The 15,668-nt window shown below is 36.0% G+C and overlaps 1 long non-coding RNA gene across 1 annotated transcript in view; it reads right to left on the bottom strand.

Annotated features, from left to right (window-relative positions):
* The window catches only part of LOC140597718 (uncharacterized), a 46,155-nt gene extending 31,277 nt beyond the window's left edge, over positions 1-14,878 (bottom strand). The window contains exons 1-2 of the long non-coding RNA XR_011999577.1: positions 14,794-14,878; positions 6,486-6,592 (exon numbers count right to left, since the gene is read on the bottom strand). This is a non-coding gene — a long non-coding RNA (uncharacterized lncRNA). The remainder of the gene's footprint in view (positions 1-6,485; positions 6,593-14,793) is intronic.
* Positions 14,879-15,668: the final 790 nt, after the last annotated feature.

The raw sequence follows: 15,668 nt of genomic DNA, 5'->3' as shown, positions 1-15,668 counted from the left end.
TTTTCTGCTCAGGGTCTCATTAGGCTATGAAATATTGGTCAGACTATCTTTTTACCTGGATGCTTGATAGGGAAAACTAACCCCAAGCAGATCAATGTAGGCAGAAGTAATTTTTTTTTGCAGCTGCATGACTGAGTTTTTGTTTTTCTTGTTATCTGCTGACAGGGACCTCTCTCTGCACTTAGGCCTGCACTCGGGCCCTTACCATTTGCCTTCCTTCTCACAGCACCACAGCTTACCTCTTCAAAGCTAGAAAGGGAGCTCCAGTTCCTGTCTGCCAAGATAGACTCTTATACAAAGAAAAGTAATCAGGAAAATGACATGCCTTCACTTTTGCCATAAGGTAACTGAATCAAGGCAGTGCCTCTCATCACTTTTCTGTATTTTGTTGGTTGGAAGCAAGTTCTGCCTACACTCAGGCACAATGGACCACAGAGGACATGAATTTATTAGGGGTCATTCTAAAGTGATACTGCAAACTTTTAAATGAATGAGGCACTTCTACTTTACTTTAACTTATGTACAGATTTCCAAATTATATTCAGTGAAAAAGCAAGGTGCAAAACAATGCATGTAATATATTAACAACTATGTTCAATAATTATGTGGTGGAGGGGTGGGACGGTGCCTGGGTGGCTCAGTGATGAGCATCGCCTTTGGCTCAGGTCATGATCCTAGGGTCCTGGAATTGAGTCTTGCATGGGGCTCCCCACAGGGAGGCTGTTTCTCCCTCTGCGTATATCTCTGCCTCTCTTTCTGTGTCTCTCATGAATAAATGAATAAAAATTTTTTTTAAACAAAATAGTTATGTGTGTGTTAAATTCATAGATAATTTCTAAAAGGATAAACAAAAAACTGGCAACAGTGACCCTCTCTGCAAAGAGTCATTGAGCTGTGAGAGCAGGGAAGGAAATAAAATTTAGTACTGATTTTTTTAAATAATTTTAATTTTGTACAAGTATATTTACTAGCTTTTTGAAGTGCATATAGTAGCTTTTCCAAAAAATAAATAAGATTTCCTATAGAAAACTGGCATTTTAAAAATGGCTAAATATGAGGGTGCATAATATATAAACTAAAATAAACCAGAAACATCTCAAGATGAAATATTTTCTTTCACTCTAGAATTGCATATGGCAAGAGAATGAAGATATGTTTGTAATCATGGCCTTTTGAAAAATCAAATCTCTGAATATAAAAGGATTAAGCTGCTATTCATCACATGAAAGCAAATTTTAGGAGTCTAAAATTTAGTCTTAGATTTAAGTTTAATGAATATATAAATTAATTGATAATTGTTAACTTCTATGAATAAATAATAAAAAATCCTCTAAACATAAATTCAACAACTTCATCTTACCACTATACTTTGAATAATATCAATTCTTTATAGAGTCAATTATTAAGAATCATTCTAGTTTAAAAAGTATTTAGTTGATCAATATTCAACTTGCATACATCCTAGTATGTAAACTAATGTGGGGTAGACTTTTATTTTTCAGGTATCATGGACTTGGTTTTGTAAGGTAGATAGTAACAGTATTCAGGAGTCACTCCACTATATTATTACTATATTTACATTTCAGAGAAGATGGAGAGCAAATTTTTTCACCTGTGTACTTTCGTTATCTCTCCTAGTGATTGGCTCTTAATTGATCCTCAATAAATATTTGTCAAACATTCAAAAATGTGTGATACAAAGTAGTGAGATTGGTTTTCATAAAAACCTTTAAGTACAATAAAATGATCAGCATTTGATAAAATATCATCTTTGTCTCTGAATGCCTTAAAGATTCTGAAAGTGACACATAAGCAGGCAAAATTCTGTCCATCATCTGAAATGTAGCCTATACTTTTTCAATTATCTCAGTACAGTGATACCTAGGTTAGAAAGTCATAGGGAACAAAGCTACTTTGAACAATTTCAGCCTGAGATAATGATAAAGTTTGGCTCTCCTTGGCACTGGACCAGAATAGTAGTAACTTACAGCAAACTGGGGGGAAATGGTAACATCTAAGTTAGATGTATTCTGTGTTTTCTGTGTTTTCCAGATACTGTAGTTCCCCTCCTCTCATCCTATGGAAGATATGATCCAAGAACCTCAGTGGATGCCTAATACTGCAGATAGTACCAAATCCTATTTATGCTTTTTCATATACATATATTTACGTGTATATTTATGATAAAGTTTAATTTATACATTAGGTAAAAAGATTAACACAATAACTAAAAACTAATAAAATAGGGGTGCCTGAGTACTTCAGTCAGTTAAGTGGCTGCCTTTTGCTCAAGTCATGATCCTGGAGTCCACAGATCGAGTCCTGCATGGGGGTCCCTGCTCAGAGTGGAATTTGCCTCTCCCTTTGCCCCTCACCCTGCTTGTGCTCTCTCTCTCTCTCTCTTTCTCTCTCTCTCTCTCGATCTCTCTCTCAAATAAATAAAATCTTTTAAAAAACCTAATAGAACATCAATAATAAAAGTTATGTGAATGTGGTGTCTCCCTCTCTTAAAATATCTTGTACTGTACTCACCCTTCTTCTTGTGAAGATATGAAATAATTAAAATGCCTACATGATGAGATAAAATGAAGTGAATGAGACAGGCATTGTGACACAGAGCTAGGCTACTATTGATCTATAGACGATACATCAAAAGGAGGATCATCCGGACTGTGGTTGACCTGAAAACACCAATAAGGAGGAACTATTGTATTCTCAAGAACACATATTCCTTTGTTAGGCCACTTTTCAGGTTTCAGATATATAAATCACTTCTGTAGACACTGAAGCTTCTCAACCAGTAGCATCACAGTAGCTCATAAACATACATGTGCATGTATGTGTGTGTGTGTGTGTGTGTGTGTGTGTGTGTGCTTGGTTATGTGAATACTTCCTAAGTGTTACGGTTTTAAGTCCTTCACATATATTGAGCTGTTTGTTCCTTATAACAGTGTTACAAAGTAGAATCCATTTTTAGCCTCATTTGAGGAATCTTAGGCACAGAAAGATAGGTAACTTTCCTGTCTCTTAGGGACTAAAAAGTGCCAGAGTGAAATTCAAACTCAAGCAGTCTGACACCAGAATCTGAGCTCTCAAACTCTGACTAAATAGCCTCCCTAAGTGTGCTGAAGCCCTCTGCTTGGGAGAACCACACTGCAGGGTGTTAGACTCTCTGAGTAAATTTAGCCTATTCACCAAAAGTCAGATGGGAAGGGAGAAATCCAATCATGGAACACAATTCTAAGCTGAATGAAGTTTTTGATAACAAAGTGTGTCATTGAAACACCCTTTTTTTAGCAGTAGCATGACTATTTTGAAAACACCCAAGCGCGTGTTTGTCCTATGAATACGCCTTGGAATCATCTGCCTTGCTTATCTTATAAGCTTCCTGATTTTTAATATGACTTCTCAGCCCTTCAAGGAAAAAAAAAAAAATCTGCCTTGCACTTATGTGGTGTTTGCATTTCAAAGTACTCCTTATTATCACTCTGCTCTAGATTTACTATCAGGGAAATGAGGGGAATAGGAAGTATGTATTGGTATATGTATCTGTGTTATGTTTATATTTTATGCTCTTTGTGAATCTAAGCTTAAACGTACAAAGTAGGCAAGAAGTAGTTTTTATGCTAAAAAATAGACTCATAAAAATTAGAATGTATGTTTAAGAGGTACAATATTTAAATTACTCCATTATAAACAGACTATTAGTGCTGCTTAAGTTCACTTCCTCACATCTTCCCAGCATGGAATATTCCATTTTATCATATACATATCTCATTTTATCATAAAAAAGTAAAGGAGTGCTTTGAACAGAAATCTCATTTATTGGCAAGTCTGAAGCCATCTTTCATTAATTTATACTTCGATGTTTTCTCACCTCAATCCAGTGTGTATGTATGCATTGAAGAATACCCACCTTTGCTTTTAAAATTCTGCTTCTTGACAGCACTCTTCTCTGTCGTCTATACATAATTCATTATAATTGCTATCACTAACTTTCCAGTGCTAAGCTCAATTCTCCTAGGAGCGTAGAAAAGGGGTATGGATGACGGCATGCTTTTAAGCACACAAAACTGTTGTAACATTAGTTCTAGTGGATACCCACAGATTCCAGAAGAAACAGGAAACCCTTACAATGCACAGATGCTGTGTTCCCACCTACTGAAGCAGGGGATACTGTAAGACCAGAATTGCATTGTAAAATTCAGAAGTTTGCATTGGAGCTTGCAATAACAAGAACTGGAACCTGATTACTTTTGAGGCCAATACTCTTTGAGGGAAGAATCTGGGTATCAATTTGTAATACCACAGTTTGCTTGTGCAACTTGGAGTTTGTTTACTAGGGGAGGCACTATCTTTGTGGGGGGTTAGGACTTCCTTGATGAGAGTAGAACCATAAGGCATTTGGAAGGAGACAGAATAATGACGTCGGTAATGTTTGCAACCTCTTGGGTATGTGAGAGAATAAAAGTTTAGAGAGTGGCTCGGGGTTTCTTAGACCAAGAGAAGGAATGAGCATTTCAATGGTGTGTCTGTATATACTCAGGAAGCAAGGGCTTAGAGCCATGCACAGATTTATGTGTGCTACCCTTGTGAATAGCCCCTCCGCAAGTCAATAAAAGTTGTCTGATTTCCTTTACTTTCTTCTTCAAGGGATCAGGACTGCCTCATTTCTAAGAATGGAAATACACATTTGGAGTCAGCATATATTTCATGTTGCTCAGACTGTTCCAAGATTTGCTGGGATCTTGCTTTTTGCCCTTAGCATTTCTAAGCCCAGTGTGGATGCTTCCCCTGCATTCTTTTCTCTTGGGTGTGCAAATGAGCCACAGGCCTGCTATGTGTCCGTCAGGAATACAGAGGTTGTCAAAAGCCCTCCAGACAGAAACCTATTTGACTTTTGCTTAAAGGGAAGAAACAGGTTCCTTAATATAACTCTCACTTGTCTTTTAGAATAAAGCATAACCATAAATTAGTTTAAAAATCTGTATTGAAGACTTAAAAAGTCAGTAGGTGTATGAGGGTCAAGATAGGGAGAAGGGTGTTTTTAGAGCCAACATGCTGGAGAAATACATTCCAATGAGTGCTGCCCTCTTCAGAGTAATCACCCGAGGAGGCTGTCCTCCGTTTTAACAGTGCTGCCATAGCTCAAAACTGTGTTGAATCTCTTTTGGAATTGCCTTCAGAGTTAGTTTACGAGCTACATAAGAAAACCATTACTTTATGGTTATACCTCATAAAGTTCCATAAAGGGAATAGGAAAAACAAAGTGAAACAAATGGGGTGTGGTTTTGCCCATCCATAAAATCGACTGAGAAGATAGGCTTTGTATCTTTCCCAGAACATTGATAGCTGATGTTCCTTTGGATATGCAGCAGGGGGAAAAAAAAGGTAAGTCTTTTTAGAAGAGTATCTGATGTCTGAGTACCTAATTGTACAATTTTCCATAAAATCTGGCAACACAGAGAGTATGTTTTTAAAGATTATGGATGGGTTCGATATTACGTGTATTCATCTGTATTTCAAAATTGGTTGGATGTCCTCATAGAACCATTAGTGGGAGTACAAATCTTCCTATGAGGAAAGTGATCTATTCTTATGTAAACAACTCTAATGGTTTAATTACCTTTACCTACATGGGTTACTATTTTAGTTTAGGCCATTATCAGTTATCTTCTTTACTGTCGTTCTCTTTAATCAGATCTCTATCTCTATCCCATTGCCTAAACTGTAGACACAATAATCTTTCTAAATCATACATCTCAATATGACACTTCCTATTAAAACCTTTCAATGACTACCCTTTATCTTCAACATGAAGCTTGTTACTTAGTATGATATTCTAATCTTTCACAATCTGTCTTCTTCTAGACTTTAGATTGATTAATGTAGTCATACCATAATCCTATTTCTTCTAAACACCCTCTGGACTGATGGACTTGCTTCCTGGAAAACACTGTTCTCTGCCTAGTTTATAGAACTTCATACATGCTTCTCATTCCATACTACGTAAAATGTCTATTCAAGATTTCAGGGTACAGAATAGCTGTCATTCCCCAGTGATTGTCTCTTATTCTCAAAGGGAGACATAGAATGTGTCTTTCTAGTAGCAGTTTTTATCACATACCAAGTGTGCATTATTTAAAATGCTGATTTCTTGGACGGCTCTAAAGGCCATGACTCATTAGGTGATTTGTGCCTAAGAATCCATATTATTTAAAAAGCATGGTGGGGATTCTAACGAAGATACTAATACTGTACTTTGAAAAATCCTGCTGGGATATTCCCCATTTGCTCTTAATCAGTGTAGAAGAGGATTTTGGTCCTCTAAAACATCTACTATGAATAGATGATTTAGCAAAGCATTAACAAAATAATAGAACCCTGAAAAAGAATGGTTTTAATTCTCAAGAAAATACACAGGCCTTGTTATCCTATTGTGATAGCTAGGGCTAAAAGATGGTTGCATATAATTATATTCTTACCTGGGCATGCATGCTCCTCCTCCCATCAGGAGGTGAAGTTTATGGTCTTCTCTTTGAATCCAGGCTGGTCCAGTGATTGTCTTGAATGATACAATGCAAAGGAGTACCTTTCAAAGAGTTTTGAGTATAAACGAGCATTATGAAAGTCTGAAAACTTCAATTTCCTTTCTTTCTGGTTATTTCTTGAAACCCAAATGCCTTGTAATGAAAAGCCCAAGCCACAGGGAGGAGCTGTGCATATGTGCTCTGGCCCAAAGCTCCAAACAAACTTCTAGTTGACAGCCAACGTCAACTGCCAGTCAGGGAGAGAGCCATGTTGAACTACTGCAGCTCTGTAGTCCTCAGAAGAACAAAACTCTAGCAAACATCAGAAGGGGCAAGAAGACCATTCAGCATAGTCTAGGACTGCAGAACCATGAGAAATATAATAAAATACATGTTTTTTAAAATCAGTATATAATAATAGATAACTGAAATTCATATCCATACTATTTTCCTTTTTCATACTAATAAAACTTCACATATAGAAACTATTCCTCTAATTTTAAGAGGCAATATGACCATTAAAAGTACTCCTTAGCTGGAGCTAACATGTTAGCCTTAACTGGCTAATATGGCCAGTTTACTTTTTGCCCACTTGTACATAAGCAAAGACAAACATTAAATAGATGCCTCTGGTGCATGTGCTCCATTGGCCCACCTCTGGCATCAGCTGTAATGCAGGTGGCAGTTCCATTTCACTTTGTGCTGGCTGTCAGCATCCCATTCTAAGCTCAGATCGCATGTCTTTCTTCTTTCTGTGCTAAGGCCTTCTCTGTTCAAAGGGGGTTTGCTTGGCAGTGCACAAGAGCATTCTTACCTGCTTCACGGTGGTCCTTCAACAAATGAAGGAGGTGAGAGTGGATAAAAATGTTCTAGTCTGCTGTATTTCAGATAGAGAATTCTGGAATATTCTATAATAGTTAGATATCATGGTTGAAAGGAGAACCTTGCCTAAGGTAGCATTGTAGTGCACTCTTTCATCAACATTTTCAGATTCACTCTCCCCACACTCTCACTCTTGCTTCCTGAGCTCATCTCATAAATTCCTGTCTCAGTACTTATATCCCAGTTCTTGTCCCAAGTTCTGCTTTTAAGGGAAGCCAGCTTAATATACTTATTAAAGCCAATATAAATGGACTATGGAAAGGTTATTTGTGTTCACCCCAAATTCATACATGGAAGCCCTAACTCCCAGTGTGGCTGTATTTTGAGATATGACCTCTAGGGAAGTAATCAAGGTTAAATGAAGTCATAAAAGGGTAGAGCACTACTCCTATAGAGTAGGTATCTGGTATCCTTATTAGAAGAGGAACAGGTGACTGCGTGATAGGAACTGAGGGGGGCCCCCACTTGACAGGATGAGCACTGGGTGTTATGCTATATGTTGGCAAATCGAACTCCAATAAAAAATATACAAAAAAAAAAAAAAAGAAGAGGAACAGACATTAGAGCTCTCTCTGTGTTCACATGGTGAGGAATGTGAAGCCATGTGAGGGTGCAGCATTCCCTTTTTTGTCTTATCTAAGTCCCTAAAAATTTATTTTGATGGTTTTGACCAGAGTTTTGCTTGTCTTTGTGTCCTCTTGGGAAGCACACAACTTTCATGAGACTTTCTAAGAGATTTTGCTGCTAGTAGCATTCATGATATAATAATTTTATAACACAAGGAGACTTTTTTTTTAACTGAATTTTACTTCACAACCCATGGTGTGTTTATGATGTATAGTCTTAGTTACCTTTTGTTCTTCCATCAGTTTTGTACTCAGTGTTTTATTTTTTTTCCTTTTCACAAAGATGAAAGTTGTTACATTAGCTCTCTATTGTCATGGAAGGTGTTTTCCTATCCACTGTCACAGTTATTAAGGAAACTCTGAGATCATTTTGCATGATGTGATTTAAGTCTGGTAGAGTATCAAGGCATCTTGACCTCGACTTCATCCCTTCTGAAGTATTTTGTCCTTCCCAAACTCAACATCCTCCAATCAGCCCTTTGTAAATGTCACCAGATCTGAATTCATGGTAGATACCGTCCCTCAATATTTCTAGCATCAAGGGTTAAAATTTAGGCCTGCTGTGATTTCAGGCCCTTAGATTAAATGAGGGCCTTTAGAAAAGTACTTTCATAAACACATTCAGGATAAAACATAAACAGATAATATTTATTATTTGTTTTATCGTTGGCATACAGTTGACTTTAGCATTTTAATATGGAAACTTAGAAAAGTAATACTACATACTGGAAAATAGATGACTGACACTATGTAATATTTATTGCTAGATTCTGGGTGCTGTGTTAAAGATTTCATGTCTGTGTGTGTGTGTGTGTGTGTATATATATATATCTATATATATATATTGATGATTTTATTTATTTATTCATGAGAGACACAGAGAGAGAGAGAGAGAGAGGCAGAGACACAGGCAGAGGGAGAATCAGGCTCCATGCAGGGAGCCCAATGAGGGACTCATCCCCTGGTCTCCAGGATCACAACCAGGCTGAAGGAAGCACTAAACTACTGAGCCACTGGGGCTGCCCAGATTTCAAGTATATTAAATGTAATCTTCAAAATCATCTTTTAAGGGCGTTTGAGTGGCTCAGTCAATTAAGCATCTGTGTTCAGCTCAGGTCATGATCCCAGGGTCGTGGGATTGAGCCCTGTGTCAGGCTCCCTTCTCAGCAGGGGAGCCGGCTTTTCCTTCTCCCTCTGCTCCTGCTCCTGTGCTCTCTCTCTTTTTCACTGTCTCTCAAATAAATAAATAAAACCTTTAAAAAAAACATCTTTTAAGGTACATATTTTATTATTTCTATTTTATAGTGAAGAAACTGAAGTTCACACAAGCAGAATAGTTTTTCTATTATTCAGAGACAAAAAAACTGTAAAACTGGGATTTGAATCTCTGAATATTTTAACAAATCATGTTGTCTTTCTACTTCTAACAGAATAATTATGACAAGATAGTACATAGGTTGATATTTCAGTCGAGTCCATGGTAAAAATATTTCAGTCAAGAAGTCATTTGGTGACCTCCATTCATAGAAGTTATCGATTCTCCAAATGGAATATAAGCTTCTGTCGTACGGAAGGCAGTGAACCTACATCATCTGGTTGTAAAGCAAGTATATTCCTCAATAGAAAGAATAAGTTTCTGAGAGTTGGTCTCAGATTTCTTATTTGTGGAATAAATTTTATCCTTCTATGATTTCAAAGTAGAATAAGAAGTTAATGAAAGTTATGAAATATTATCCATTCACTGCGATTTCATTTTCATTGTACAATTCTTGAAAATGAGACTTCTAAATAGCATAAAGATTACAGGTAGTTCCTACTTCTCACATTCTCTGTTTATAAATGATTTACCATGGCCAGAGATAGTCCCCCTTTTCTCCACTGCCAGGAGTTGAAATTTCCTCCCTTCCTTTTTTACTCACAGACTTTGGTCTTTTTCTATTTAATGACACATCATTAGCACCTTTGCAGGACTTTGTCTCATTCTGGGTTGTTTTTTTTTTCACCTAAAAGTTTCCAAGTGAGAGAAGAATGGTGACAGGGGCTAGAGAAGAGCCAAACTTCCTGGATCACAGAGCATATTAAGTGGCCTTGGGGAGTAAAGATGTTACTATGTGAATAACAACAGCAACAACAACAACAACAACAAAAAAACCCCGCAACCCCCCCCCCCCCAAAAAAAAAGTAAAAAAGAAAGAAAAAAGAAACAGAAAAGAAAAGGAAGGCTTTCCTCTTTCTGCAAAGAACATTTTCCTCAGAATACATCTCCAGTCTGGACACACAAAAAGCCAATAGAGATAATTGTCCAGCCAGCTAGAGGAACTACATAAACTTGTCAACAAATGGAATGACAAATATCACAAAGTTTTGCCACGTCCTGCAGAAGAATGCAAGAGCACTAAATCCTGGCAGTAAAGGCTTCCCAAAAGAGCCAGGTTAGGGCCTCAATAAAAAGTTGTTTTCTTTTTCTTTTTTTTTTTTTAATAAATAAGATTTGGTACTTAATTTATTCAATAATCCAATAAAATCATGGGTTTGGAAATACTACTTTATGATATACAGTCAGTTTTTAAAAATACATGGTTAAATGAGTACTATGCCCAAAGTCATATAGCAAGTTAGAAGAACAGAAACCACTTTTGCAGAGTTAGATTTCTTGACAATTTTAAACTTTCCCTTTGCATTTATTGTTTCTCTTGCCCATTGTTGCTAGCAGCAAAATCTCTTAGAAAGTCTCTTGAGGCCTATGTGCTTTCCTCAAGTACAAGAGGACAGAGAGAGGCTATTGAATAACTTTCTGTCTAGCAGGGTCTCAAGGACATGCAAAATCCTTGCCAAAACCATCAAGAAAAATCCATAGGGACTCAGGAAGATGAGAAATGGAATGGTTACTATTGGCCATCTGTATGTCTTCTTTGGAAAAATCTCTATTCAGGTCTCTGCCCTTTTCTAACTGGATTATGTTTTTGTTTTTGATTTTTTTAAGTGTTGAGTTGCTTGTATTCTTTATATATTTTAGATATTAACCCCTTACTGGATATGTCATGTGTAAATATTTTCTCCCATTCAGTGGGTTTCCAAAGAAAACATACAGATGGCAAACAGACACATAAAAAGACACTCAACATCACTAATGAATAGGGAAATGCAAATAGAAACCACACTGAGATACCATTGCACACATGTTGGAATGAGTAGAGTAAAAAACACAAGAAATAACAAGTGCTGGTAAGGATGTGGAGAAAAAGAAACCCTCAGGCACTGTTGTTGAGAATGTGAACTTTCCACTGTGGACAACAGTATAGTGGTTCTTCCAAATTTTTTTTTTTTTAATTAGAAATACCATATGACTCAGTAATTCCACTACTGGGTATTCCCCCAAAGACAATGAAAACATTAATTCAAAAAGATACATGTATTCCTGTTTTTTGTTTTTTTTTTTTTTTTTTTTTTTTTTGCAGAAGTATTGACAATAGCCAAGATATGGAAGCAGCCCAGATGTCCATCAATAGATGAATGAATAAAGATGTTATATAGATTACAGATGGATATAATGGAATATTGCTCAGCTATAAAAAAAGAATGGGATCTTGCTATTTGAGATAAGTGTATAAACCTATAAGGTATTAAAAAAAACCTATAAGATATTATGCTAAATGAAATAAATTAGAGAATAAAAGACAAATACCATATAAATTGACTTATATGTAGAATCCTAAAAACAAAACAAATGAAAAAACAAACAAAATGCAGAATCAGACCTATAAATACAAAGAAGAAACTGATGATTGCCAGAGGGAAAGGGGTTTGGGTATGTGAACAATGGGTGAAGGGGAGTGGGACATACAGGTTTCCAGTTATGGTATGAAGTAGCAGGAATACAAGTTTCATCACAGGGGACATAGTCCAAGGTATTAGTAATAGTGTATGGTGACAGATAATAGCAACACTTGTGGTGAGCCAAGCACAATGTATAGAGTTGTCCCATCACTATGCCCTATACTTCAAACTAATGTAACATTGTGTATCAACTATATTCAAGTTAAAATAAAAAATATACATTTTTAAAAATGGAACAGTTTCTTGTGTTTAAATTAAGATGTGCTACAGGATGGACTCTTATCACCCCTTTTGATTTAATATGATTGTTAATATGTTATTTTTATGGAGAACATGAACTGCCTGTACAAGGAAAAGGGGAAGTTGTAGAGAAAATATTTCTATTTTTACACCAGGAAAAAGGTCCTGCTACTGGAGGTTTATAAAGTGAAAAGTGGGAGCTCCTATAAGTACCTTTCCAAAACACCTACAAACCTCACTTGTAAGCCTTCACCTTCTCTCTAGTCTCTGTTCCACTGGGTTTCCTCCTCTTCTCCAGAAACCAGGTAGTAGGTAAGACTAGGTAAGTCAGCTTCTAACCTAACCACAGAGGATGTTCTTCTTGCCTCTAAGTCCATATTCACAACATAGTTCCTCATTAGAGACTGAAGTCAAAAAATGATACTTTCTACCCCATAGATAGCTCTAGTCTGTGTTACTTATCCATTTTGGATAGTCCATCACATTCTAGCCTTCTGAATTTTATAGCACATATCTTACTGTACTCTATTATAAGCCTGTCTCCTCCACCAGGCTATAAGCTTTTTTTGGAGGTTAAACTAACTTTTATCATCTCTGTATTCTCACCATCTAGTAGAGTGAATAACTTAGACTAAATGTATTATCAAATGTGTTCGATATGAAAGATGCAGTGAAGGGAGGGGGGAAGAATTGGGATAAAGAGACAAAAGAGAAAGAATAAACTTTGTTATACATTGTGATTATAGGTTATAGCTTGATTAAACACAACCTAAGAACATGATGATATTAAAGGTACTTAGACAGACTAACTTATAGTAATGTATTTGTGAGAAATCCATTTCCATATTACAACACACATACACACACATATATGAGACCTGCCTGTATTTTAGGTGTTCTAGTGCAATGCTTATTTAAATAGCTAAGTAAAGCATTTTCATTTATTATTTATTCTAAAATGTTTGAAATTAATTAAATTTAAATATAGATTTTAATAGCCATAAACATGGGCCATATATTTCTTATTATAGATTCTAAAACCTCTTGAAAATATTACCCTTTAATGGAAAGTTGAATATAATTTTCACTAAAACTCAATTTTTTGCTGCATGATAATAGGTGGCATACTAAACCAGAGTATTCTCTCTACAGGGCATTGTATCTTACCCTATGTCATTAATAAATTATCGAGTTTCCATCAATTCCATCACAAAGTTGATTAAAAGTTATATTCATATGTTTGATGTCTGATAGATTCTATTGGTATTAAATATTAAAATGACAGAGAGAGAGAGAGAGAGAGAGAAGGAAATTTTTTTTCTGGGGGATGGGGGAATAAATTCCAAGATTTTCTCCAGTTGCTATTTCTTGCATTTTACTTTTGCATTTGTGTTATATTTAACTTCCATCCCTCCCATTGCAGCTTAAGCCTTTTCTGCTGTTCTCTCCTTGATGAAGATGGAAAACACCTGGCTGCCAACAACACTTTATTTACCTCTAATCTTTCCTGTATACACTAAGAGGCTCTTTTTTCTTTTCCCATTCTCCACCTGATCTGATTGTTTTCTGAAGTCACTTGAAAGTGTAAAAAATGGACTAGAAATTATACAGTCTTTTAATCAGTCTATCAGGTATGTGAATTTCTTTTCATTAAGTACTTTAATAATTTAGATTGTGTGGGGATGACAGGGCTTCCTCTGAATAAAATGATATGCAGAGAGAAGAAATAAATAAGCTTATCTTCTCTACTAACACTTTTATTTTGCTTGTAAAAACTGTAGCTATAGTTTTAACTAAAGAAAAGGCAAAAAGCAACCTTGAGGTTTTAGTGATCATTTATCTATACTGAATCATCTTCTTGGTGAGAGGAAGGAAGAAGTATGAATCGAGAAATCTCTAAGTTCTAGTGAAATCCCAGTAATTTAAGCCTACCAATTCATTAACCCAGCTCTAAGTCTGACTAGAAATATTTACACTGAAAATTTTTTAAATTAACAGAATCCTTTATGGTTAGTAACTACAAAAATAATCCTTTGAAAAATGGCCAAAACTCACATTTCTTAAAATAAACAATGCAACTATGTAATATGACTATGATCATTTTAATATGAAAAAGTGTTGTCCTATCTCATCAGATGTAAAGTATTCTCTAGGGTTATTTTTCCAATGCTTCACTATCATTTACTTGAGCATCATTGTCCTACACCTGGACTCTTTCACTAGCTTAGATACCACTATTTACTGGAGGGCTCTAACCAGATGCAGCAAGTAGCAAAGATGTCACATGCCATGTGGGACTGTAATATAGTGCACCTGACAACTGGCAGAGCCCTTGGAAACAAGGCTTAATGGTTAAATGAGTGCAATTAAGTGTGCTGTTACATCTTTGCTGTCCCAGAGTATGAGAACGCTTAATGTGACTCATCAGCCCCATTCCAAGTTCCAGACACTTAGAAACTGAATGAACATAAATAGCAAAAGCCACAGTAAATCAGTTGCACAAAAGAATTTATAAATATAAAAAATGATAAGCAATTTTGGTCTGCTGGTTTCTTTTCAGTAATGCAGCTTAGCATTAGAATCATTTCCAATTCAACACATTTAACTTTACTCCATTATAACTTCATAAAAATGTTATCTACCTTTGCAAGAACAAAATAACCATTTGTAAGCCATACCTTCTCAGGGAAGCCAGGATGTCTTTCAATTCCACTGCCAAACTCAAAAACAAGATTGCTAAATTCAGGTTAAGAAATAGTTCTGCATTGACCTATGTTGCAACTCCTATCCAGCAGTCATTTTGAAACAATCAATAGTACAGAGAGCCAAAGTCTAAGATTACAGAAATTGCCCATTTGGGCAATCAGGACAAAAAGAGCTAGAACATCATTTTGTGCTTCTCTGATCAATTGTTGTCTTCAGGAAAAAAAAGGAAAATATAAACTTCCTCAACTCACAGTCAATAAAACCATAATTTTAACTTTTGCAGAAAAAAAAGTAACATCCCAACCTGGTAAACAGAAAGGAAGATTTTAGACAGAAGGCCAAATGAACAGCCTTGAAGAGGCTTAAGGAAAGAAATTTAACATCATCTGTGCTAAAGACAGCAAGGGGAGACAAAATAAAAGTGATTAACCGGCATGAGTTCAAATCTTTCCATTACAGAATACAGGAAATATTCTCTTGCCTAAAATTGTTTCTGCATGCCTAAAATTGTTTCTGCATGCCAGAGAGTTACTTCTTTACTGGAAAACAGTAAAGAATAGGTGTCTATCATGATTCCAAGTTTTAACAAAATTTAAAACCCCAAAATGTACTAAACAAATGGAATTATATTTATATGAATGGGCCAACTCTGAACTACTAAGATTGGAATGGTTATTTTAGATTTGACTAGATTTTACCTGAAATTTTACTTGCCTATAAGATTATATGTATTATTAAAGAAGCTAAAGTAAAACTGAATTTAAAACTATATGGATTATGGGCAGCCCGGGTGGCTCAGTGGTTTAGCACTGCCTTTAGCCCAGGGTGTGATCCTGGAGACCCAGGA

This window comes from Vulpes vulpes, chromosome 1 (assembly GCF_048418805.1).
Source record: "Vulpes vulpes isolate BD-2025 chromosome 1, VulVul3, whole genome shotgun sequence".
Classification (NCBI taxonomy): Eukaryota; Metazoa; Chordata; class Mammalia; order Carnivora; family Canidae; genus Vulpes; species Vulpes vulpes.
The sequence above is the reverse complement of the archived record's forward strand: the minus strand, read 5'-3'. Positions and strand labels throughout refer to the sequence as shown.